The following is a 24,847-nucleotide window of genomic DNA, read 5'->3' on the forward strand; positions in this document are numbered from 1 at the left end:
TTTATCAGCTGTAAGTGTAAGTATTGGTAGGAAAACTGACATACCAACATTTTTCATGAATAAAGTATATTACAAAGTTTACTAGTATCATCTGCACTGTTGATTTATGTAATCTGACATAAAGTTTAATTAAACTTTAAAAAAAAAGTTAACTTGCTCACTGTTACATTTACCCTTGCCCTTTCACAGTCTGTTGAACTGATTAAATACGTTTGAGTTTCAATTTATTCAGAAATTTCCAGGAGTGACGAGAGAAGAACTTACAGACATGCAGGGAAGACATCTAGAAGAAAATGCCTAGTTACGTAAAGAGGTGAAATTCTAGTATCTTCTACAAAATAACAATATAAGAACTTGAGAATAAGGACCACTTCACATTTACAGCTTCTCCAATTACTTGTGTGGGACGTGTAAAGTACAGCACTTGGCTATCTCCTGTGCCCCCTTAGAGAGTGGATAAAGCAGATGTGCATGTGTTACTAACTGTTCCTTTCATTTCAGAATACAACTGACCACTCTGGGCTCCACTCTCCCCCTTCTCTTTGCTTTGGAAACTCAGCCATTTAAAAAGGAACAGATCACTAAAAAGGGGGGTTTGAAGTTGAGGGGGCAAAGGGGACAAAAATGCCCTCTATACTAAGGACATAATCGGTTTTTTGAGACACGCAGACTTAGAGTTGAAACATGTGGTCAGTTTTATACACGAGTTGGATGAGGAATCAGGACTATTGATTAACTGGACAAAGTCCTTAATGACGGTCTTGGGTAATTTGAAGATAATAAACCAATGGGGTCTTAAAATTCTGTATGAAGCAAATTTTTTTAGATATTTAGGTGTTAAGTAGAGGGTTTAACCGGTTAAGGACCGGGCCCTTTCCTGTTTTTTCATGTCCATTTTTCACTCCCCACCTTCAAAAATCTATAACTTTTTTATTTTTACACGTAAAGAGCTGTGTGACGGCTTGTTTTCTGCGTAACAAATTGCACTTCATAATGATGGTATTAAATATTCCATGCCATGTACTCGGAAGTGGGAAAAAAATTCCAAATGCAATGAAAATGGTGAAAAAACGCATTTGCGCCATTTTCTTGTGGGCTTGGATATTACGTCTTTCACTGAGCGCCCCAAATGACATGTCTACTTTATTCTTTGGGTCGGTACGATTAAGGGGATACCAAATTTGTATAGGTTTTATAATGTTTTCATACATTTACAAAAATTAAAACCTCCTGTACAAAAATATTTTTTTTGATTTTGCCAACTTCTGGCGCTAATAACTTTTTTATACTTTGGTGTACGGAGCAGTGGGTGGTGTCATTTTTTGCGAAATTTGATAATATTTTCAATGATATTATTTTTAGGACTGTACGACCTTTTGATCACTTTTTATAGATTTTTCAAAATGGCAAAAAAGTGCCATTTTCGACTTTGGGCGCTATTTTCCGTTACGGGGTTAAACGCATTGAAAAACCGTTATCATATTTTGATAGATCGGGCATTTTCGGACGCGTCGATACCTGATGTGTTTATGATTTTTACTGTTTATTTATATTTATGTCAGTTCTAGGGAAAGGGGGGTGATTTGAAATTTTAGGTTTTTTTATTATAATTTTTTTTTAAACTTTTTTTTATTTTTATTTATACTATTTTTCAGACTCCCTAGGGTACTTTAGCCCTAGGTTGTCTGATCGATCCTATCATATACTGCCATACTGCAGTATGGCAGTATATGGGGATTTTCTTCCTCATTCATTACAATGGAGATGGATCGCCGCCCCCCGATGACGTCACGGGGAGCGGCGATCCCAGGCCCATGCGCCGCTATCTGTTTGAGGCTGCCGGCAGCTTTGCCGGCAGCCCACGCTGCTAGCACCGATCACGGATGTTACCGGTAAGCCTTTGCTGCAATATGCAGCAAAGACTTACCGGCTATGGAGAGGGCTCAGCCCGTGAGCCCTCTCCATGCAGCGCGACGCGACCGCCGCCGTGAATACACGGCGGGCGGTCGCGAGCCGGTTAAATAAGTAGAGGGTTTTCAATAAAATTCAATAATGAGACTCCTTTCATAGATGATATAGCTAATAAAGAAACATGAAATAACAAAAGTTACTATATGTGTTTTTTGCTGCCCTGAAATGGATTAAAGAATCTTACTTAAGAAAATTTTCAGTATTACCCAATAGATTAATCTGGGGAGTGAAACAACTGAGGCGTAAAGATATATTTCCATATATCAGGTTGTATTTCTAATTAATTTGTAACATGGATAGAAAAGGTCTCCAGGCTAGATATGGTGCCAAATGATCCAACTTAAAACCTTTTGACTATTGTTAAGGTTTCTTTATTAGCTTGAGAAAGACGCATTTCGAGCCCGGACCAGGCTCTTCATACCTCATGCAACTGAGGAAGAGCCTGGTCCGGGCTCGAGACACGTCTTGATCAAGCTAATAAAGAAACCTTAACAATAGTCAAAAGGTTTTAAGTTGGATCATTTGGCGCCTTATCTAGCCTGGAGACCTTTTCTATCCACGATACATACTCCATAGATGATTCTTCACCACAGAGACCAGGAAGGCTGGCCGATCCGTCAAAACCACTAAAACTCGCCAAACGTGTTGTACCGGCTGTACAACAGGAGAAGGTGAGCACAACAACTTTCATTATTATCTAACAAATCTTTAAAGGATTTCACACATGTGGTGCCCTTTCTGTATCTCTTCTTCTATTTGAGCCTAATTCATTTGTAAGGAACAGGATGGAGAATTTATAAAGTTCTTAATTAAGAAGTCAAAGGGGCACATGTATCAAACTCTTGGTTTGCCTTTTTCTTGTCTAATTTTTGAGACTTTTCAAGGCATGTGTGCTCATTTTCCACTTTTTATTTAGCCTAAGACAGTCTCCCTTAAATGTTTGCCATTATCTCGTTTTCTGCAGTGTTCCTTGAGTTATCACCCAAATCTAGATGTAAAGGTGTGACTTTTTTAAACTGTCACGAAAACATCGCAAATTTTGGTGTAGATCTACAACAGTCCCTAACCATGTATAGAATTTAGCTAAGAGCTGATTGTGAATTTGGAGAAATTTAGCGACTTTCTTTTAAAATTTCGGAAATTCACTTAAGAACGAAAGCCACATGTATCAATAAAGTAAAAAGACTAAGATACATCTGACCTGCAGAAAAGACAAGAAAATCCCAAAACACAAAGCCAAAGCCAGAGTTATGATTCATGTTCCCCAAAGTATAAAATTAAAAAGAAAAAAAATTACTTTTTGACATTGGAATAACAGCAATGGGAGACATGGGAAAGTTGCACCTGAGTGAAGTTGCCCCCCCCCCACCTTCTTCAAATCAAACAAAATTGTTGTCAAACGTTTGTGCTACGTTTGTGCAGCAGAAATTTTCATTTGTGCCGCTATCGTTTTTAAGATATTGATGAAAGTTTCCAGAGGTCATCAAAGGTCAATCAGCCCCCCCACATTGCCCAAACCAAACTGGTGCCGAACAATTCTGCTACGTTTGTGCTGGTTTGTGCTGCTCAAATCTTTGTTTGTGCTGCTTTTGTTTTGAATAAATGAACAAAAAATTCAAGGTCAAAAGTTCAAGCAGCCCCCCCCACATTAACCGAATCAAACAAAACTGCTGTCAAACGTTAGTCCTATGTTTATGCTGGTTTGTGCAGCAAAACATTTTGCTTGTACCAATATCATTTTTAAGATATGTTCAGGTGTTTACATAGGTTAAAGGTCTTTAGGATGAACTGGTAAAAAACAAACCTAGTGACACTTCCCTGGTTTGATCACCAGGGGGAGCTAGCAAACACATTGTACTCTGATGACCTCTGGAAAAAAGTCCGAATAAATAAAAAATGATAGCGGCACAAACAAAAATTTTTGATACACAAACCAGCACAAAGTAGCACTAATGTTTGACACCAGTTTTGTCCGATTCGGTTAATGTGGGGGGGCTGCTTGAACTTTTGACCTTTAATTTTTTGTTCATATATTCAAAACAAAAGCAGCACAAACAAAAATTTGACCAGCACAAACCAGCACAAATGTAGCAAAATTGTCCGGCACCAGTTTTGTTTGGTTTGGGCAATGTGGGGGGGGCTGGTTGACCTTTGATGACCTCTAGAAACTTCCATTAATATCTTAAAAACGATAGCAGCACAAACAAAATTTTTTGCTGCACAAACCAGCACAAACGTAGCACAAATGTTTGACACCAATTTTGTTTGATTTGAACAAGGTGGGGGGCCAACTTCACTCAGGTGAAAGTTGCTTATGGTTCAAATGTTATTTACTGTTTGGGGCAAGTCAAACGAAATGGTTTTATGCAGGGGTTCCCAAACTTTTTACATAGGAGGCCGTTCATTGTCCCTCTCAGACCATTGGAAGGCCGGACTACAGTTTAAAAATAAATATCAGTACATGTGACCTCATGCGTAATACACTGGCACCCCCCTCAATTAATTATTTAATATACTGCACCCCCTTGTGAACTATTTTAAATATTGGCCCAATTAATGAATTAATTGGAGCAGTTAATTATTGAATATACTGGGACCCCTCTCCATTAATTATTGAATATGCCCCCCCATGAATTACTAGACTGCCCCTCATAATTAATTATTTTCTATACCCCCACCATTAATTATTCCCTATGCTGCCCCTCATAACTACTTATTTCCTACACTACCCCTAATAATTAATTATTTCCTATGCTGCCCCCACCATTAATTATTTCATATACTGCCCTCCACCATTAATTATTTCCTATGCTGCCCCCTGCCATTAATTATTTCCTATGCTGCCCCTCATAATTAATTATTTCCTATGTTGCCCCTCATAATTAATTATTTCATATACTGCCCCTCACAATTAATTATTTCCTATACTGCCCCTCATAATTAATTATTTCATATGCTGCCCCTCATAATTAATTATTTCCTATACTGCCCCTCGTAATTAATTATTTCCTATGCTGCCCCCACCAATAAAATTATTTCCTATGCTGCCCCCATCATTAATTATTTCCTATACTGCCCCTCATAATTAATTATTTCCTATACTGCCCCTCATAATTAATTATTTCCTATACTGCCCCTCACCATTATTTCCTATACTGCCCCTCATAACTAACTATTGGCCCCCGGCCATCACAATCTATTTACTGCCCTTTTTAATAAAAAATAAAAATCCTGTACTCACCTAAGTCTCCCGCAGCGCATCTTTTATCTTCTTGCCGCGTCCGGGCAGGAAAGGGTCCACGGCCGCGTGATGACGTCATCGCGTGGCCGCGCATCCAAGTTCAAAGAGCGATGTGCGCCGGGGTTGTATTCCGGCCACATTGCTCCAGAAATAGTGCTCGAGCTGACGGGCAGGACAGTGACGGGCAGGAGCTTCTTGTCCGGACGGAGGCTCCTGCCCGACTGTCAAGGCCGTGGGGGCCCGGCGCTGGCACGGCAAGCGTCGGGGGCCAGGTCGAAACAGTCCGCGGGCCACCTGTGGCCTGCGGGCCGTAGTTTGGGGACCCCTGGTTTTATGTTTAACTCCTCTTGGGTTTCCTTTGTTGGCTTTGCAATGCTTAGAAAGGTCTAAGACAAGGTTAATGTGCCTTATACCTTATAACTGACAATGTTTATACAATGATAAAAATACACTTGCTTTGCCCAATACAGTGTATCATCAAGGTTTAAAGAGTGTCCACCCAATAATTAAAGACTCTATTCACATGGATGTTTTAGCAAGTTCTATCGTTTATGTAAACTTCTAGTGCAATACAATACCTTCAAATGGCACAAATACAGAACATATTCACCCAACATGCAAAAATGTCTCTTAGTTTGATTCATCTTATTTTGTGCATAGCTGGCTTACTTACGGAGCTTCTCGTCTGAATGGTGACAATATTGATTGTGTCTTATGACGTTTTAGGGGGTCTGACAGGTGTCTGAAGAAGGGTTCACGCCCGAAACATGCCATGACAAGATTGACGCCTTTACTGCTTTTACAAGCAGCTCAATGAGTAAGCACCACGCTCTGAAACATCACATGAGCTCTATGTGTGTGGTCTTTCATATTCTGTAACATCGTTGTGAGTATTATGCTGTACTATATTATCCCTGTACTCTGACATCATTATGTGTATTATCCCTATACTGTATATTATCCCTGTACTCTGACATAATTGTGTGTATTATCCCTATACTGTATATTATCTCTTTACTGTGTATTATCCCTGTTCTGTGACATCACTTTATGTATTGTCCCTGTACTGTGGCATCACTGTGTATATCATCTCCATACTGTGGCATCACTTGGTGTATTATTCCTGTATTGTGACATTACTTCATGTATTATCCCTGTACCGTGGCATCACTGTTTATATCATCTCCATACTGTGGCGTCACTTGGTGTATTATCCCTGTTCTGTGACATCACTTTATGTATTATCCCTGTACTGTAAAATCCCTGTGTGTATTATCTTCATACTGTGTCATCACCATGTGTATTACCCTGTACTGTAACATCCCTGTGTGTATTATCTTCATACTGTGTCATCAATGTGTGTATTATCCCTGTACTTTGGCATCACTGTGTATATCATCGCCATACTGTGGCATCACTTGGTGTATTATTCCTGTATTGTGACATTACTTTATGCATTCTTCATGTACTGAGACATCAGTTTTGGTATTATCCCTGTACAGTGACATAATATATCCTTGTAACAGCCAGAAATTGTAACTACAAGCACGGCACTCAACAAGCCATGAAAAGGACATAGGTGTTGCCCCCCTCTGTCAACTATTGATGGCCTTTCCTGGGGATAGGTCATCACTTGTAATTCCCTTCAAAGGAGTGGGTTCCCTATTGTAAAAGCCAAAGATGGCTTCCCTAGTCTCCCTGTGACGTTCTGAATACATCTCGTGTACTGTCTTACAGAAAGCTAACATCTTCCTTTGCAGGCTCCTATAACTTATATTATAAGACTAGGAAACACTGAATAGAGTTTGGCTATTGGGTTATGAATGGAGGCTGGCTATTGAAATTTTTTTTATCTTGTAATTCTTCTTCCAATGAGATTGTCATTAAATCGACAGTGTAACTAGACCTCCTAGCTCATCACACAAGCTTGTCTACAGGCAAAAGATATATGGCAATGTATCAAAGGGTTGCAGACACAAATGGGCTTGCTGAGAGTCAGCAAAGTCCAGACCTACAGATGGACAGGACATGTAAATGTCCCTAATGTGAAGGCTTAGCAGATGGAAGAACAGACAGCAAACTGTACCTTGCACAGATGCTCTGACTAGGAAATGTACACAATTTTTGCAATATTGATTCAACATCTCAACATTTGAACCAAAACTAATTATCTTGATCGTAAATAATCTAAGAAAATGTACAGATTCACAGCAAGTAAATATGTGATTACTGTGTGAAAGTGTTCCAAATAATCCAAGTATAAGTTAGAAACTGTTCTTCAATTAACTGGGTGGGACTTTTTTTATTTTGGGGTTGTGTCACAATATTAGACAGTCCAATCAGTTGTTACAGTATCAGATTGACAAAACCTTTAGTCAATGGAAGTGGTAACATCCTGGAACAGATGTATTTCTAGTAGGAATAACTCAGAAAGTTAAAATGCAATATAATATAAGAACATAGTCAAATTTTATTAAAGACAAGTTAAAAGAATATAAAAATATAAAAGAAGTTCCAGTGATGAAATACCCAGGAAAAAAAGGAATACCCAAACAGAGTACCAAAAACCACACTATGCTGCAAGTCTCAAGTAATAACAAGTGTTAAATTAATGCAAAAGAAAACCCCTACATGAGTAGTGGCCGAATCCATGAGACTATCTCATAACATTACTACAAAAATGAGACACCCTATCTTGGGTCTACCCCGGCACACGTTCCAATACACAGAGGTAACTTGTATTCTTTACATGTCTTTTTGTTAATTTGTCATTGTCAATTTGACTATGTTCTTGCATTATATTGCTTGTCTTTTTGGTGCTGGATTTTCCTCTCGTGGGTATGAAGAATACAAGTATTTACTAGAACATAAATTTTGGTAGTGGTTACAGGTTATCTTTAGCCTCTGATTTATCCACAGGTAATTGGAGGTGGTCTGGTGGTTAGGACCTTATCCTAGTGGAAGGATTACTGTAATAAAGACGTCTTGGCCTTTAAGTAACTTGAACAGTGGTGTGGTGCATCCAATTCTCCTAGACCAGTTGTTCAATAAAGCGGATGCTTACTGTCATTCTACTACCTGTGTGCTTTATACTGTCCTCTTCATGGCATTAAAGTTATGGAAAATTCCCTGCTCTGCCATTTAGTGCATTAGAGAGATCCTAAGACCCTTTCTAATGGCATCACTCAACAGAAGATAGTTTTACCAGTGTTTGTTATGGTTGCAATATAGATGATGAGGCAGTGAAAAGGAAAAGAAAAAACAGATTGATTTTGTGGAGTTCAGCACAAACATACACCAAAAAGGATATAAAACCAACTCAAATGCAATGTGTTCATAGCATACTTTAGATTTTATGTATGCTCTTGTTCTGTATTGCAGGTCTAAATGCTTGACAAATCTCATTCACACAACAAATTCATTACGCTTTTCATATAATTAAAGTTTTCTATTTTTCACCTTGTGTTTTTAGGCTTTGGGGAATATATTAAGTAAATAAAAAGCTTTTGAAAAGGAAAGCATCTTTAGCATGAATCTGTTTCTAAGCTTTTAGGCTTTATTTATACTTTTGAGAACTTTGAAGCTTTTAAAAGCTTGAAGACATTTCTGAAAGGAAAAAAAACATATTAGAGAGATATTCCAGATATAGTTCATGCCATTTATTACAGTAAAAAGGTTAGACTTTTAGGAAAAAGTTACAACTGTGATGAAAAGTATTAGGTCCCAACACTTCCCATTGGTTGGCATCCTATTGCCACACACATATCTATACTATATGTGGTAATGTATATTATGGTATAAACGCGTAAACTGTATGCATCTTACATTTAAATTTGCTTATGATTTATATTTATTTGTCTCCATATTTTTCTATTGTTGAAACATCTTTGCTGGCATCATCCTCTCTCCATAGATTATAACTGAGGATATATTGATTGGGTCATTATGTTTCATTCTGACACCACTAGTGGGAACAGTAGTTTATGTTTGCTGAATACCTTGATTGATTTGCACCACACCTTTCACAGTTAACCTGCTGTTACTGACAGGCTCCCCATTTACTCACATTACTTAGTTTCTTGCTGTTCTGTTTGGTCTGAATGTCAGAGTTCTGCCCCAATCTTTCCTGGAGCTGGGACTCGCCCAGACCCAGCAGTGATCACCCAGACCCCTCATAAAAATAATGGAGGGGGGAGAAGAGACCTTCTACATCCTTTCACTAGGTCAACCATAAGTGATGGCCTTCTCACTAAAGGTCACAGGATTTATATATACAAATATGTGGCATAATCCATATTTCAGTTTCATCAATGTCACCATATAACTTCAGGTAGACTTCTGCAGTAAATACCATTACTACCATATATCAATGGTGAAGAGGTGGCTTCACTATAATGGGGAGCAATTACATAACCCCTAAACTATTACCACTAAAATCATCATGCATAGTTTGTATGCATGTGGGGTATTATGAGGAAAAAGCTGGAATGTGTGTAGGATACCCAAGTGTATAGGATGCAAGATATCAGCCAACGAAGATGACGAGGCATACAAGGTTGGTTTATACCTTCTAGTAATAAAAGGCAATAATCATATGTCATTACTCCCTGATCATGGTGTTATCACAAGCATGGAGTTCATCAGGGAATCTTAGAATCTATTTAGATGAAAGTCTCCATCTAAAATTGATTATTCTTAGGTGGTCCCAGATACAAAGTTTGATCAGGCCTTGCTGCTTCCGCATGCACCAGGCTTAAAGTGTCATATAATGTATTATGTTCCGTTTTATTTATCCCTTATTTTACCAAACTGTTGTTTTTAGCATTGTATGTTTATGTATGTTTAATGTGTCACCCTTTTTGTATAAAAACCCTCTTAAATTGTAAGCACTGTTTTTTTTATATTAAACGTCCATTTAATAAGAGCCTTCTTGTGTTCTACCAATTCCATAACTCTGAGGAGACGTTACCTACATTGATTGCTTAATTTACAACTGTAATCTAATATTGCTCCATCATATATCTTAGGTGTCTTGTCAGCCAATACAGTATATGACAAGTGGTGGCAGCTATATAACTCTGGTTCTTGGAAGGCGAAGAGCTGTCAGAGCACGGTCCAGTGAGATCCGGCAGGTCCCCTTCCTGAACCTAAGTCAGATCCAGTCCGCGAGCAGCCAGGTTCCTGACAACACAACTATAAGAATTTGAGTACAAATGTATCTTTCTTCATAACTCATTGGTTGAAAAACGACTTAACCGTAAGTCTAAAGCAGCAGCAATTTATTGCACTTGGATGCATAGCTATGCCTGTTTATCATGTAGAAGCTGTGGCCATTGCTGTATACATCCAGGGCTCAGAAAAGTGAAGGGAACACTAAAATACCACATTGTAAATATCAATTAATTAAATATTCCAGTTCCAGTTGTATATTCATTACAAAGTGGACTGTACAATACAACATAAAAAATGATCAATTAAAATATAAAAAAATTGGAAAAAGACTTGATATCCCAGATGTAATTGATGGGATTGAGGTCTGGTTTACAGGCAGGCCCGTAGGTAGCATCAATGTCTACATCATGCTGGAACGTCTGACACACTGCAGCCACATGAGGTCTAGTATTGCAATGCATCAGATGGAACCCAGGGCCCCAATACACATGCATGCAGTCTCAAAATTGGTCTGAGGATCTCATCCCGTTACCTAATACCAGTTAGGATGCTTCTGGCTGGCACATTGAGGGTTGCAGGAATTGCCTCACAATCGCCATGCAGTATGTTGGAACTGTAGGAACAACACTGACTAGTGGACATGAGACCCTAATGTCACACTTGTGGAGTCTGTTTCTAACAGGATCATCAGGCACATTGATATAAGTGGCCTGCTGGAGGTCATTTTGCAGTTATCTAGTACTGCGCCTCATGTTCTTTTAAGCATTCTTGGATGTAGCACTACTAAGGACTCCTCCATGTCTATATGTGTACTTTCCTATATCTTTGTATTTTCTCCATACTCTGGACACTTTGCTCACATACTGAGTGAGAAAGGGTTTATAATAGTTGTTCAATAAACCTTATTTACCAAAAATGTATCGTCATTCAAAAATGCAACTTATTGTGTAAAAAATAACCCCTTATAAATGTAATAGTTAAACTTTAAAACATTTTTTTAAATATGCTCAGCATCAAGGGGTTAAAAAGCAAGAACTTGGATGCATGAAGCACTGAACTTATAATTTGTGATGTTGGTTTAACAATTCACTAACTTTGATGACATATAAGCTTGCAACAATTACGACTGCCAACTTATTTCATTATCATCTACCAGATGAACATTGATTGTGCCCTTTGCATCTGCAAATTAACAGCTATATCAATCCTTTCAAAAATAAATGACAGGTGGATGATGATATTTCTTTAAGGAGTCTAGATAAAAAAGCCAAATCTGATGCAACAACGTGATTGTTTTGCAGAGTACTTCACCAATCATCTGGAAACATTTGGAGGTCGTTTATACAAGTGTCAAGAGGGTTGAGACTCATACTTTCCCTCTTTAATGCTTTGTGTCCATTTTATATTAGCTATTTAATTAACTTTTATTGAATGACTTGCTAATGTATAATACAAATAAATCTTGCAGTAATTAATCCATGTCTATATTATCTTGATCCATACTAAACAATGGAAGCAGTGTTGGTAAGACTAATGAAGGAGAACAACATTAAACATTGATAAAAGGACAAACACATTTAAAATATAGTTATATTTAATTAAAACAACCAAATAATTTATGAATATTGTAAATGTGTACACATTGCTATTTCAACTGATTTAAATTGAATTAAATTCAAACTGACATTAAATTGAATTAAAGGAAATCTACCATTTGTTTTCATGCATTGTGAACAAAACATACCCTGAGAATGCTGTAGCTACACTGATGCAGATACAAATCCTGTTTAATCCCTGAATTGAGTGGTTTTGCTTAAAAAAAAAAACAATTATAAAATTATCTGTTGCTCCTGTGGCTGGCTAGGTTCCTCTCCTCTTACCCCAATTATGCACTGCTCCCCAGAATTATGTAATCACTGTGTTGTCCCTGAGAGGCAGAAGTAATCAATTACTGAACCATCCCCCAGCTGCTGTATATGAGTCATCCAGCTCAGGTTGATTAGTCCTGTCAGGAAGCTCTGTGTACTGTGTTTATGAACAGCAGCCAGCATGCAAACCAGCTTTCCCAACGTCGGATCAGGGATTAAACAAGATATGTTTCTGCATCAGTGTCACTACAGCATTCTCACAATGCATGAAAACAAATGGTAGATTTACATTAATAACCCCATTATGAAAATCTCAATATTTATACCAAATTAGATTGTGGACTCCATATAGAAAAACAAGTGTGGAACAGCAGCCAATATATGCAGCATTGGAGAAAAAGCAATACTCTATGGGAGGCATTTCTTATCATCTTACAGACAGAAAACTGGCAGAAAAAAAAATGTTATTCCTCCCTGTGCCTTTTATGTCTTATTTTAGATGTATCGTGCCACAATTTTGGTGGTTTTCCGACACTCACAACTTGTGACACCAACACTGTTCTGGCACTTTTATTTTTCCGACTCATTTTGTGCTGGAGTATTTGACACAAAATTAGAGTTGCTAAAAGCTGTTCTAGTGAGTTCTGTTTCACCTTCATGAATGGGGAAACAGTAATTAAAGGAAGCCTGTCATCAAGAGCCCTTTTTCTGGGTCCCCCATGTCCCCATAGAGAATAGTGTACACATTGCCAAAGAGTTTTTACAGTAAAGCTGGCTTTTTCCAAAAACAAGATAAGATCAAAGTTTACCTTTGTGTATGCAGAGCTGTGCCCCGAGTCCCACGGGTAAGGCCAATCAGCAGCAGTTTCTCGCTCCACCCTCAGGAAACCACTCTGTCATGTATCGATGTGAAATAAAAAAAACCTCCCATGTTCCCTATATCTCCTCCCTCATTGCTACCCCCCTCATGGCGCCATACGTGTCTGCCCCACTCTACACCGGCCAATCCCATGGGGCTAGGGACACAGCTTTGCTTATAAAAAGGTAAACTTTGATCTAAATATTTTTTTTGGAAAATGTCAATTTAACTATAAAAGCTCTTTGGAAATATGTACAATATTCTCTATGGGGACATGAGGGAGTCAGAAAAAGGGCTCCTGATGACAGGTTCACTTTAACCTTTTGGTTCATGCACCAAATCATTAGTTACTTGCGCCACAAACTGACGTCCCACCGAAAAATATAGCATGTTTCATGGCCCCCTTGCACCCAAATCGATAAATTCCTCCCTATAAACTTTCAAAGCTGTGCACATCATGCTTGATAAAGACTATTGTACAAAAATAAAGAAAGTCTCTGATTCACTGAAAACTTAAAGAGGGTGCTGCTTTTTTTTTTATCTTCGTCTATTCTGGAACTCCATATAAGATAGGAAGGTCATTTTAATGCTTATCTCTGTTCCACAGGGTTCAAGTATGGTTTAGGACTGTGACACATGACCATGGTCGGTGTGTGAAACACAGAGCATGCATTAGCCAGATTTCACAGACTGAACACAGTGCCGAAGATGGGATTCTGTGCATCTTGGTGATATATGATGCCGCGAGTCCTTGTTCCCCATAGAACTGCAGCACCAAACTGCAATCATACCAGTTCAGCTCTGCCATTTTGCAGGGATGAGGGCACTCCCTGCATTATATATTACCATGAAACGAAAAAATGTGCATGGACCCGTGATTTACAGACCAATCATGGTCATTTGAAGCGACCCTAAAGTACAGAAGGTTGGTTTCTGACATCAGCATTTTCAATGCATTTTAATCAAATGTATGTGGATTAAAAATAAAGATTATGATGTGTGTGCATGATCAGTTGTCCCATTATACCAAAACAGTACAAGTGAGGTAATAATAGAACCAATATTAGACTAGAAGAGATGGTTTATGATTGGTTTACATAAACATTCTAAAGGTGTTTCTTAGGGTTGAGGCTCACCCACATCAAACTCTGTAACCCCTTAACGGCCTGGCCTTTTTTTGTTTTTTCATTTTTTTTCTTCCCCACCTTCAAAAATCTATAACTTTTTTATTTTTCCATGAACAGAGCTGTGTGGCGGCTTATTTTCTGCGTAGCGTATTGCAATTCATAGTGACGGTATTTAATATTCCATGCCGTGTACTGGGAAGCGGTAAAAAAATTCTGAATGCAGTGAAAATGGTAAAAACCGCATTTGCGCCGTTTTCTTGTGGGTTTGGATTTTACAGCTTTCACTTTGCATCACAAATGACATGTCTACTTTATTTTTTGGGTTGCTACAATTATGGGGATACCAAATTTGTATAGGTTTTATAATGTTTTCTTACATTTACAAAAATTAAAACCTCCTGTGCAAAAATATTGTATTTTTGATTCTGCCATCTTCTGGCACCAATTACTTTTTCTTACTTTGCTTTACGTAACTGTGGGTGGTGTAAATTTTTGCAACTTTTGATAAAGCTTTCATTGCTATCATTTTAGGACTGTGCAACCTTTTGATCACTTTTTATTAATTTTTTTTGTATATTTTTCAAAATGGCAAAAAAGTGGCATTTTCGACTTTGGCCACTATTTTCCGTTATGGGGTTAAACGCAGTGAAAAACCATTATTATATTTTGATAGATCGGGAATTTTTGGATTCAGCGATAACTAATGTGCTTATGATTTTAACTGTTTATTAATATTTATATCATTTCATTGAAAAGGGGGCGCGATAAGAATTTTTAGGTTTTTTTAATTATAATTTATTTTTTTTAACTTTTTTTATTTTTACTTTCATTGTTTTTCAGACCCCCTAGGGTACTTTAACCCTAGGTTTTCTGATCGATCCTATCATATACTGCCATACTACAAAGGGGTTAAATACATGGAGATTTTCCTCCTCATTCATTACAATGTGCTGATAGCACATTGTAATGAGGGGGTTAAAACAAGACAACCTGAAGTCTTCGGAAGACCAGAGGCTGTCATGGTGACGGAGCGCTGCTCCCTGATGACGTCACGGGGAGCGACGATCCGCGGCAAGATGGCGGCACCCAGGCGTTATGCTAGCACCGATCGCGGGTATTACTGGTAAGTCTTTGCTTCAATATGCTTTAGAGAGGGCTCAGCCCACAAGCCCTCTCCATGCACCGGGACCTGACGCACTGTACTAGTACAGCGAGTGTTGGTAAGGCATTAAAGGACATCTACCACCAATATCAAGGATTTTAAACCTGGTAGTAGATGTTCTTTAAACAATTTTGTATTATGTATTTTAACTTTCTTTATGCACAGGGGCATATTGATTCTGGAACATGGGCAAGCCCAAATAGTTATCAGAAGATTTTAAAAAATTACTAAACTAGTAAAGTAAATTAACTAGAAATAGACCTAGCCAGGTTTTGCTGCTCTCCAGGATATAAACCTAGCCAGGTACTGTATGTCAGCATTGCCAAGAGTAGCACTTATGCCTCGCAGCGCTGGAGTCCTGGGTTCAAGTCTCATCCAGGTCAACATCTGCAAAGAGTTTGTATGTTCTCTCCGCGTTTGCGTGGGTTTCCTCCGGGTCCTCCGGTTTTCTCACACACTCCAAAACATACTGGTAGGTTATTTAGATTGTGAGCCCCATGGGGACAGGGACCAATTTTGCAAGCTCTGTGCAGCGCTGTGTACTCTGTGTGCGCTATATAAATAAAGGAATCATTATTATTATTATTATTAGAGTGGGCATAAAATGCTTGATACATTGTGGGTATACAATGCTTAACACAAAGGTTAGCATGCAATGCCTGATAAAATGGCATACGATGCATGATTGATAGACATGCTTCTATGATGCATTTGAAGACTTGTGCCCCATTTACAGACTTTGAGAGGGAGCATTAATTAGAATGAGTGAAGCTGGATGGACCATCAGTAGTGAGGACCTCCCACAACAAGTATGAGAAATTGTCACAGTTTCACTGTCCAAAATACATACAGAGGTGATTCATTCATTACATTCTCCTGTCTATGCCACAGCTATTTCTAGGCACTTAATAAAAGAAAACTGAGGGTCTCCATGAGGCTGGAACTAAACAAGGAACCTGAACCTGAAGAATATTACCTATAGTGACAAATGCCAATTCTGTTTGGTTTCAAAGTTGGTAACTTTCAGTATGAAGCCCTAATGGTGAGCAATTCAATCCTGCCATTGCTGTGGAGTGACACCGTCCCCAATTTGTTGCTGTAATTATCTGGAAGCTCAAATAGTAATATAAGGGAAACCAACATCTCAGTGATATGTATGGCCACATATGCTGCATCTCATGACAGGGCTTTCAAATGCTTTTTTTGTGCAGGGCAATGCTCCCCCACATACTTTGCATTACTTCCTTGGTTTGCCGAGTCACCAAATCTAAAAGGTTTTATTTGAATTAAAAAAAAACATTCTTAGTATATAATTTTTTTGGTCAGTGAGTCAGTACTTTTGATCATTTACTGAATATAAAAGTTAAATGGTATTGGAAGACAACAGTATGGCAAACAGATTTCTTATTGTTTCAATTTGATCTCACAAATGATATACAGGCAGATATATACTCTGTATATATGTACTAATGCATATTGATCTTATAGAGCTTTAAGCCAAATTCTGCAAACCATAAGCTAGTGCTACTCTATACTAGACAGAGTAATAACAGTTTAATAGAATAGAATAAAACATATTTTAGAGCCATGTCGCTGTTAAAATGTAGCTAAACAACACGTAACAAATTCATCTTATGTTTCCTTAAAATGTTATCCAACTTTTCTTGACAGCATTTTGAAGATATGTTTGCCTGATTAATACATGATGCTTAATCACCAAGTCTAATCTTGTAGATAACGAGACAGTTTTAATAGCAGGGAGACTACTGTGATGGATTCATCAATTGATGTCATTGTTAAAGGCACAGGTGTCACACGCTGGGGATTTCTGCCCATGCTTGAAAAGACTCATCATGTTCCTCATTCAAATCTAATCTGTGGGTCACTAAATGTTTTAGAAGCCACATAGCTTCTTATTGTCTGCTGGTTATGGTAAAAATTTATCACAAATACAAATCAAGAAAATATTTGTCCCGTAGGATAAAAACAGACACCATCTGGAAAATGCTGGATAGAAATCTCAACAATTTATAGAATCTAATTCACAAGTCCCAGTGGCTTTCCAGGCCATTTGAGAAGATATTGAAAGTCTTTGTCTGATACACATTGATGAAATTAGCCATTATTTTCTGTGCTTTAATAGATAAATAGAAATCTATATCACAAACCCAACAAATAAGCAAACATATCCGGAGCAAAGACTGACTGATATTTAGTGAATGAAATATGTACAGGGGCATAGTTTCAAAATTTTGGAAACCCATATGCAATACACCCACCTATCCACCATAATGATTTATAATGCTGCCTTCTAAACATAAGATCATGGGTATGACTGCTAGAACTACATCCCTGGCCCCTTCCACACTTGCGTTTTTCACGCGTATTTTCTGCTCGTGCTTTTGACGTGCAGAACTTGCATTGCACTCTGACCCATTGTAATCAATGGGCTTTTTCAGACTTGCAGACAAATATCTATGTCTTATGTTGAATTTCCATACATAGTTGGTCAATAAAACAGTCACAGAAGTAGGATCAGTGATATTCAATGGCAACATTACTGCTCTTGTTTCTGGGAGTAGCAGCAGAAAGGTGCTGGCTACATTGCAGGAATGAGTAGTCAGACCAGGGCTGGCACCAGCACTAGGCATACCTGGGCAAGTGCTGGGGCCCAAAGCTGCAGGGGGTTCATATAAGGTTGTACATCCCTGGAATCCATGGGGATGAGGGGAGATTCATTTAATGAATCTATAGGGGGTAAGGGGGTTTTATATAAAATAACCATGAGCTGTTTGATATGATAAACTAGGAAATATTTTAGGGAACATGAAGCTGTTTTAGTTTCTAAATTTTTAATGCCGCAATGTGAGTTCACTGTAAAGGGGCCCACTGAGGCTCTGTTGCCCAGGGGTCTACTGAAACCTGGAGCTGGCCCAGAGTCAGACCATGGTAAGTACATGATATTTTTCTTGCCCGCATTCTGGCCTCCATGCTGGAATACCACTTTCAGTTGGAGCATACTATATTTTACACTTTTAGCATAGCAATTCATACTTTTGTTGCAATCCCAGTAGCTAATAATCTATTTACTGGTATTGCAATTGCTATTACAACAAGATAAAAAGTCTCGCTTTCATATAGCACTATGTATGGCAGTGGAACTAACAATTGATAATGCAATTGTCAACCTGTTGCTACCAGGCTTTCAAAAGCAAATTGTTCTCTTTGCACATTTTTCAAGGATGATATGTAAACTCTAAAAGTTAATCTGAAGTTAGTTCATATCAAGGCTTTTATTAGTATTGAGATACATTCATAGTTGCAATGTCACTTCTAGTGAGTATTATATAAACTTAGAAATCGACAATTGGATTAGTTTAGTATTTCTCACTCGAGAGGCAAGAGAAAGTGCCAGACGGCGCGAAACGGCTGTCGCCTTGTTAGACCGCCTGTTCCTTCCCTGCTTTGGCTACTACCCCCAAAAGAGTGCAAAAGTTGTCGGCAGTAATTCTGCAATGACGTCACTGATCATTTTGCCCTTCATTACTACTACAGAATAAATCGCAGTGCTCAGAGTTTTTTCTTTTAATTTTTATACTATTTACGGCCATTACTTGTTGATGACCGGTATTCTGAGTCTTGGGAGCAGCTTTTTGTTTACAGGAAACTAGTGTCTGCAGATCCACACACTCCATCGGACCTTGAGCTGGATCCCAGGTTGGGCTATTTATGCGCCATTTGAAGAATTCACAGGGTGAGCACCACATTGGGGATTCTTATTGTAACATTACTCAGACGATATCACTCGAGGCGCCGCTCCTTTTGCCTTTTCTCTTTCTTGTATTCTACAGTTTTACCGGCTTCTATACGAATTCCGGTTTTTGGCACTTGGAGACTTTTTTGGCTGACTCATCTGATACCAACTGAGTTCCATTTATCATGTATAACGGCGAAAGGAGATTCTGCACGAGGGAACAGACATTTGCCGCGTTCACTAAATCTGTACCGGAGGAGTCTATCCCAGCTGGTAATCGAGATAGAATCACTACACAATCTAATGAAAAAATGATTTCTGACTTATTTTTTGAATTAGAAGTTCGAGTCACAACATCATTTGGATAAACTTTTCCTTGATATATATATATATATATATATATATATATATATATATATATAATAAGGTATCATACCAAGAGGCTTGAGATTACATCCGGATCCGGCTTTTAAAAATGATCCTTCATTTGTGAAAGAATGGGACTCATTATTACATGATTGCTCATTGACTTTGTTGCAATGTTTATGTACAAAAAGACTTTCATTGTCTGTAAGTTGTTGATAATTGATGATATAATGAATAGGCTAACGACATTCGAACAACACAGTGCTTTGGTAGACAAATTAAAAAACTTACTGTAGCAATCGATGTGTTCGAAAAAGAGATCCTGAAGAAGAAATCCGAAAAATTAGATAGGGATAGAACACATTATAAAACTGGGAACATCAAATACTGGCTAAAAAATAGAAATAGAACTGCTGAGAACGGGGCAGGTCATCTAATTTCCAGGACGGGCCCGACTACATAACCAATAATATCAGAGATAATAATTCAAAACACCTGAAATATAAAAATAGGGACTCTAGGAAAGAAAATAGGGAGACTGATAGGAAGGTTGGGTCTAACAATACATGGAGAAGCACCATGAGACATATGGGCAACCAGAATACAAAGATATTTCCAGCCTGCAACACCGTTACTACCATACCGAATGCTAACAAGAGCACCTCACATACGAACAACAGTGCCATACATAACCCCCTTCCTAATACCTCTGGGAAAAATTCTCCTTTATTAGACTTAGCTAACTCGGATAACACTGAGAATATGCAAAAAACAAACTTACCATCAGGAAGGTTCATGCCCATAGAACCCTCCCATGATGACACAATTTTTACTACACATAACGTGAGTTGTAATGATGATAGTCCTGCTGAGGAATCCCATCAAGTATTTTATACACCTTCAGCAGGTGCACGGGCAAGTACTATATCACTGGACCCCCCCCCAATATACATGACTTACCTTCACCGGATGAGTCGGTATCTTTTTCAGGACTACCGGGGGCACTACTAAAGAAAAGGGTAGTGCAACAGTATGTCCTGGCCCCTTTTGTGAAAGAAGTAAGCCATCCAGCTTCCCCTTTGGGGACAAAAAGGAAAAACCTCGCAAGCGAGGCAAAAGGGGTGTCAGAAAACGACCGTATCGACGTCCTTATCAGAGGAAGATTCCATAGTAGAAACTTCCAAGCACAAGAGAGTCAGATAACTCTAGCACAGGCAAAACCATCAGTTTGTGAGGAGACCCAGGACACCAATCTAGTTAAGATCTTCAATCTTTCATTCCATAAGCTATCAGATTTTGAAACAAAAGTTCTTGAGAAGGGTTTGTCATATCGCCCTTCTTCGAGGTCTAATGAGTTCGAACTATTTATGGACCTCAATAGATTTGTCCGTGGTCTTACTTTGAAAAGACATTTTAACATCATTGATAGCACTAAAGCCACAATTGTTAAGATGTTAAGATGTTATAGCCTCAATGCACACTAGTTTGAGACCGATGTCTCTCTTTTATCCCTCCCACCATAGAGGCAATTTTGTGGACGCATTTTACACTCTAGTGTCGACAGATTTCCGGAAATTACATTCATGTACAAGAAATGTAAAAAACCATTCTAGTACGAAAGAAAATTTGACGTACAAAGAAAAGAAGAGTTTAAAAGAATTAGCCTCTAATGAGAATTTGGTTGTTAAATCTGCCGATAAAGGGGGAGGTGTGGTCATTTTGAACAGGACTGATTATGTCGCAGAGGCAATGCGGCTGTAAGCTGACACAGAATTTTACTCCAAAATGGATCATAACACCACTAAAAATTACAAGAAGGAACTATATAACTTTTTAGATGAGGGTCTCCAGAAAGGGATTCTCAGTAAAAAGGAGTATCAATACCTCAAGATAGAAGAGCCAGCCACGGCTCTTTTCTACCATCTGCCTAAAGTTCATAAAAATGATACCAAGCCCCCGGGGAGGCTGATAATATCAGGTATTAACTCCCTAACCTCTAATCTCTCCCACTACACCTATATTTTTCTCCAAAAATATGTTAGAGACTTAAAGTCCTTTTCTTATACACCAGAATTCCTCATGATTTAGGTATTCATGCCGTCTCCCATTTTCTTCACAATGATGCATCCATCCCTGCCGAACAGTCTAATTTCTTATTGAGGGCAATTTCCTTTATCCTGAAACACAATTACTTTACATTTCTCAATAAAATCTTTTTGCAGAAAAGGGGGACTGCGATGGGTAGCAAATTTGCGCCTAGTTTCGCGAACCTCTATGTCGGCCTTTTTGAAGAGGAGTTCATTAATGCATTTGGCAAATGTCTTCTCTACAAAATATATATTGATGACATTTTCATAATCTGGAAGGGCAGTATGAGAATGAGTGGGGCCTCGAATTCACATGCGAAATCACATCTAATAATGCTGAATTTCTGGATATTGTTGTTTTTCATACACCTGACGGTCAGATCAAGACCAAGACCTTCTTTAAGAAGGTTATTAGCAATAGTTACCTGGACTTCTCTAGTAGTCACTTTAAAAAGTGGCTCACCAACGTCCCGTATGGGCAGTATAAAAGAATAAGGCGCAATTGTACTGAGGATAGCGACTATTTGTCCCAGAGCAAGATTTTAACAAATCGTTTCAGAGCTAAGGGCTATCCACCGACTCTTATAGTTGCAGCACAAACAAGAGCAGGTTCTCTGAGCCAGGAGGTTTGTTTAAAACCAAGGATAGAAACAAATACAGACAATATGGAGTTAAGAAATGTCAATTTCATCACTACCTACTCCACTGATAGCTCAGAGATTTGTAGTATCATTAACAAGCATTGGGAGATCTTATTGCATGATCCTTTCCTAAAAGACATCATCCCAAAAAGACCTAACTTGACATTCAGGCGATCACGTACCATTAAAAATATCTTGGCCCCCAGCCGTCTGCGCCCTGAGTCTAACAAAATACACCCTAGTTTTTTTTCCCAAAGTGATAGGCAGCTTTAGATGCGGCCATAACAGGTGCAAGTGTTGTATTAGCATCAAACACAGACAACTTAAATCCAATATAACAGGCAAATCGTTTGAGATTAAAAACTTCATGAACTGTAGCTCATGCTATGTGATTTATCTCATAGAGTGTACATGTAGACTCCAGTACATTGGTAGGACTATTCAACCTTTAAGGGAACGTTTTAATAAACACAGGTCAAATATAGAGAATGGATTTGCACTACACAGCGTATCCCGACATGCTGCTACTCACCATAATAAATGCTACAAAGATTTCAGCTTGACCCCGGTGGAATTTATAGATGCATCCACTCCACAGAGATTTAACCATCTCAAAAGGAGGGAGATGTTTTGGAATTTTAAGCTTCAGTGCCTTACTCCCACTGGTTTAAATGAGAGCCTCGAAGGTGTACACTGATTAGACCCATTGGGCTGTCTGTCGATGGTTTTTACCTATGGGGTTTCTTTTTTTTCCCCCTTCTTTTCTTTTATTTATCCCCAGCGGCTTACCAGGTGGCAACCTGGTAAGCCAAAGAAAGGCACAATGATAGAGTGTGGAGGTGGCGGCAGAAAAAGCAGCAGCAGGAGCCCACAGGTGGCAGCAACATGGAAAGCCACAAAGTGGCGCAATGATAGAGTGTGGAGGTGGCAGCAGCAGGAGCACACAGAGTGGCACAATGATAGAGTGTGGAGGTGGTGGCAGCAGAAGCAGCAGCAGGATCCCACAGGTGGCAGCAACATGGAAAGCCACAGAGTGGAACAATGATAGAGTGTGGAGGTGGCGGCAACCTGGTAAGCCACAGAGTGGCACAATCAAAGAGTGTGGAGGTGGCATCGGCAGCAGCAACAGCAGGAGGAGCCCAAAGAGTGGCACAATGATAGAGTGTGGAGGTGGCGGCAGAAGAAGCAGCAGCAGGAGCCCACAGGTGGCTGCAACATGGAAAGCCACAGAGTGGCACAATGATAGAATGTGGAGGTGGCGGCAACCTAGTTAGCCACAGAGTGGAACAATCATATAGTGTGGAGGTGGCATCAGCAGCAGGAGCCCACTGAGTGGCACAATGATATAGTGTGGAGGTGGCGGGAGCAGAAGCAGCAGCAGGAGCCCACAGGTGGCTGCAACATGGAAAGCCACAGAGTGGCACAATGATAGAATGTGGAGGTGGCAGCAACCTAGTAAGCCACAGAGTGGCACAATCATATAGTGTGAAGGTGGCATCGGCAGCAGGAGCCCACAGAGAGGCACAATGATATAGTGAGGAGGTGGCAGCAGAAAAGCAGCAGCAGGAGCCCACAGGTGGCACAATGATAGAGTGTGGAGGTGGCAGAAGCTGAAGCAGCAGCAGGAGCCCACAGGTGGCAGCAACATGGAAAGCCATAGAATGGCACAATGATAGAGTGTGGAGGTGGCGGCAACCTGGTAAGTCATAGAGTGGCACATTGATAAGAGTGTGGAGGTGAAGGCGGGAGCAGCAGCAGCAGAAGGAGCCCACCAAGTAAAACAATGATAGAGTGTGGAGGTGGCGGCAGCAGAAGCAGCAGCAGAAGGTGGCAGCAACATGGAAAGCCACTGAGTGGAACAATGATAGAGTGTGGAGGTGGCGGCAACCTGGTAAGCCACAGAGTGGCACACTGATAGAATGTGGAGGTGAATGTAGCCTTAGGCAAATACTGTGTTTGGTCTGCAGGGACACTGCATTCACTAGTACCGTAGACTTGGTGGATCCTGATTTCTAAAATTGGTGTGATAGTTGCATCTCCTACTTCTAAAATAGGGCTTGGCCTAAAGGACCAAAGCATCAACTTCAAATGGTAGAATGGATCAAATTCACTACAACATTCACTAGCAATTGTAATGTGACATCACAGATGTAGCTTGAACTACCGAGCCCCTATTCAAGGTCTGTAAATGGCCTCCACTAACCATGTGTCCTTATGTCAGAATTAGCAGTGTGAATATACTTACACTTTATGCAACTTCTACATATTGAACACCTAAATCTGTACATTTGAATGTATTTTACTTTAAATTCTTTTTTGGGGAGTAATGTGCCGTCACAGATGTAACTTGAAGGTACTGGGCCCCGATTCAAGATCTGTAAATGGTCTCCACCAACCATGTGTCCTTATGTCAGAATTAGCAGTGTGAATATATTTACACTTTAGGCAACTTCTACACACTGAACACCTAAATCTGTGCATTTGAATGTTTTTTACTTTAAATTATTTTTGGGGGGGGGGGTTAAATCTCATAGAGAGAATTATCAACTATATACATCCAAGATGTGGCATCTACCTCTGCTATGTGATAAAACATGCA

At 39.2% G+C, this 24,847-nt stretch overlaps 1 long non-coding RNA gene across 1 annotated transcript; it reads left to right on the forward strand.

The window, feature by feature from the left end:
* The first annotated feature begins 230 nt into the window (after positions 1-230).
* On the forward strand, positions 231-10,412 carry LOC140120534 (uncharacterized). Its single transcript, XR_011853851.1, has 4 exons — positions 231-313; positions 2,565-2,642; positions 5,939-6,029; positions 10,240-10,412. It is a non-coding gene; the product is annotated as an uncharacterized lncRNA (long non-coding RNA).
* The last annotated feature ends 14,435 nt before the right edge of the window (positions 10,413-24,847 follow it).

This window comes from Engystomops pustulosus, chromosome 3 (assembly GCF_040894005.1).
Source record: "Engystomops pustulosus chromosome 3, aEngPut4.maternal, whole genome shotgun sequence".
In the NCBI taxonomy this organism is placed as follows: domain Eukaryota; kingdom Metazoa; phylum Chordata; class Amphibia; order Anura; family Leptodactylidae; genus Engystomops; species Engystomops pustulosus.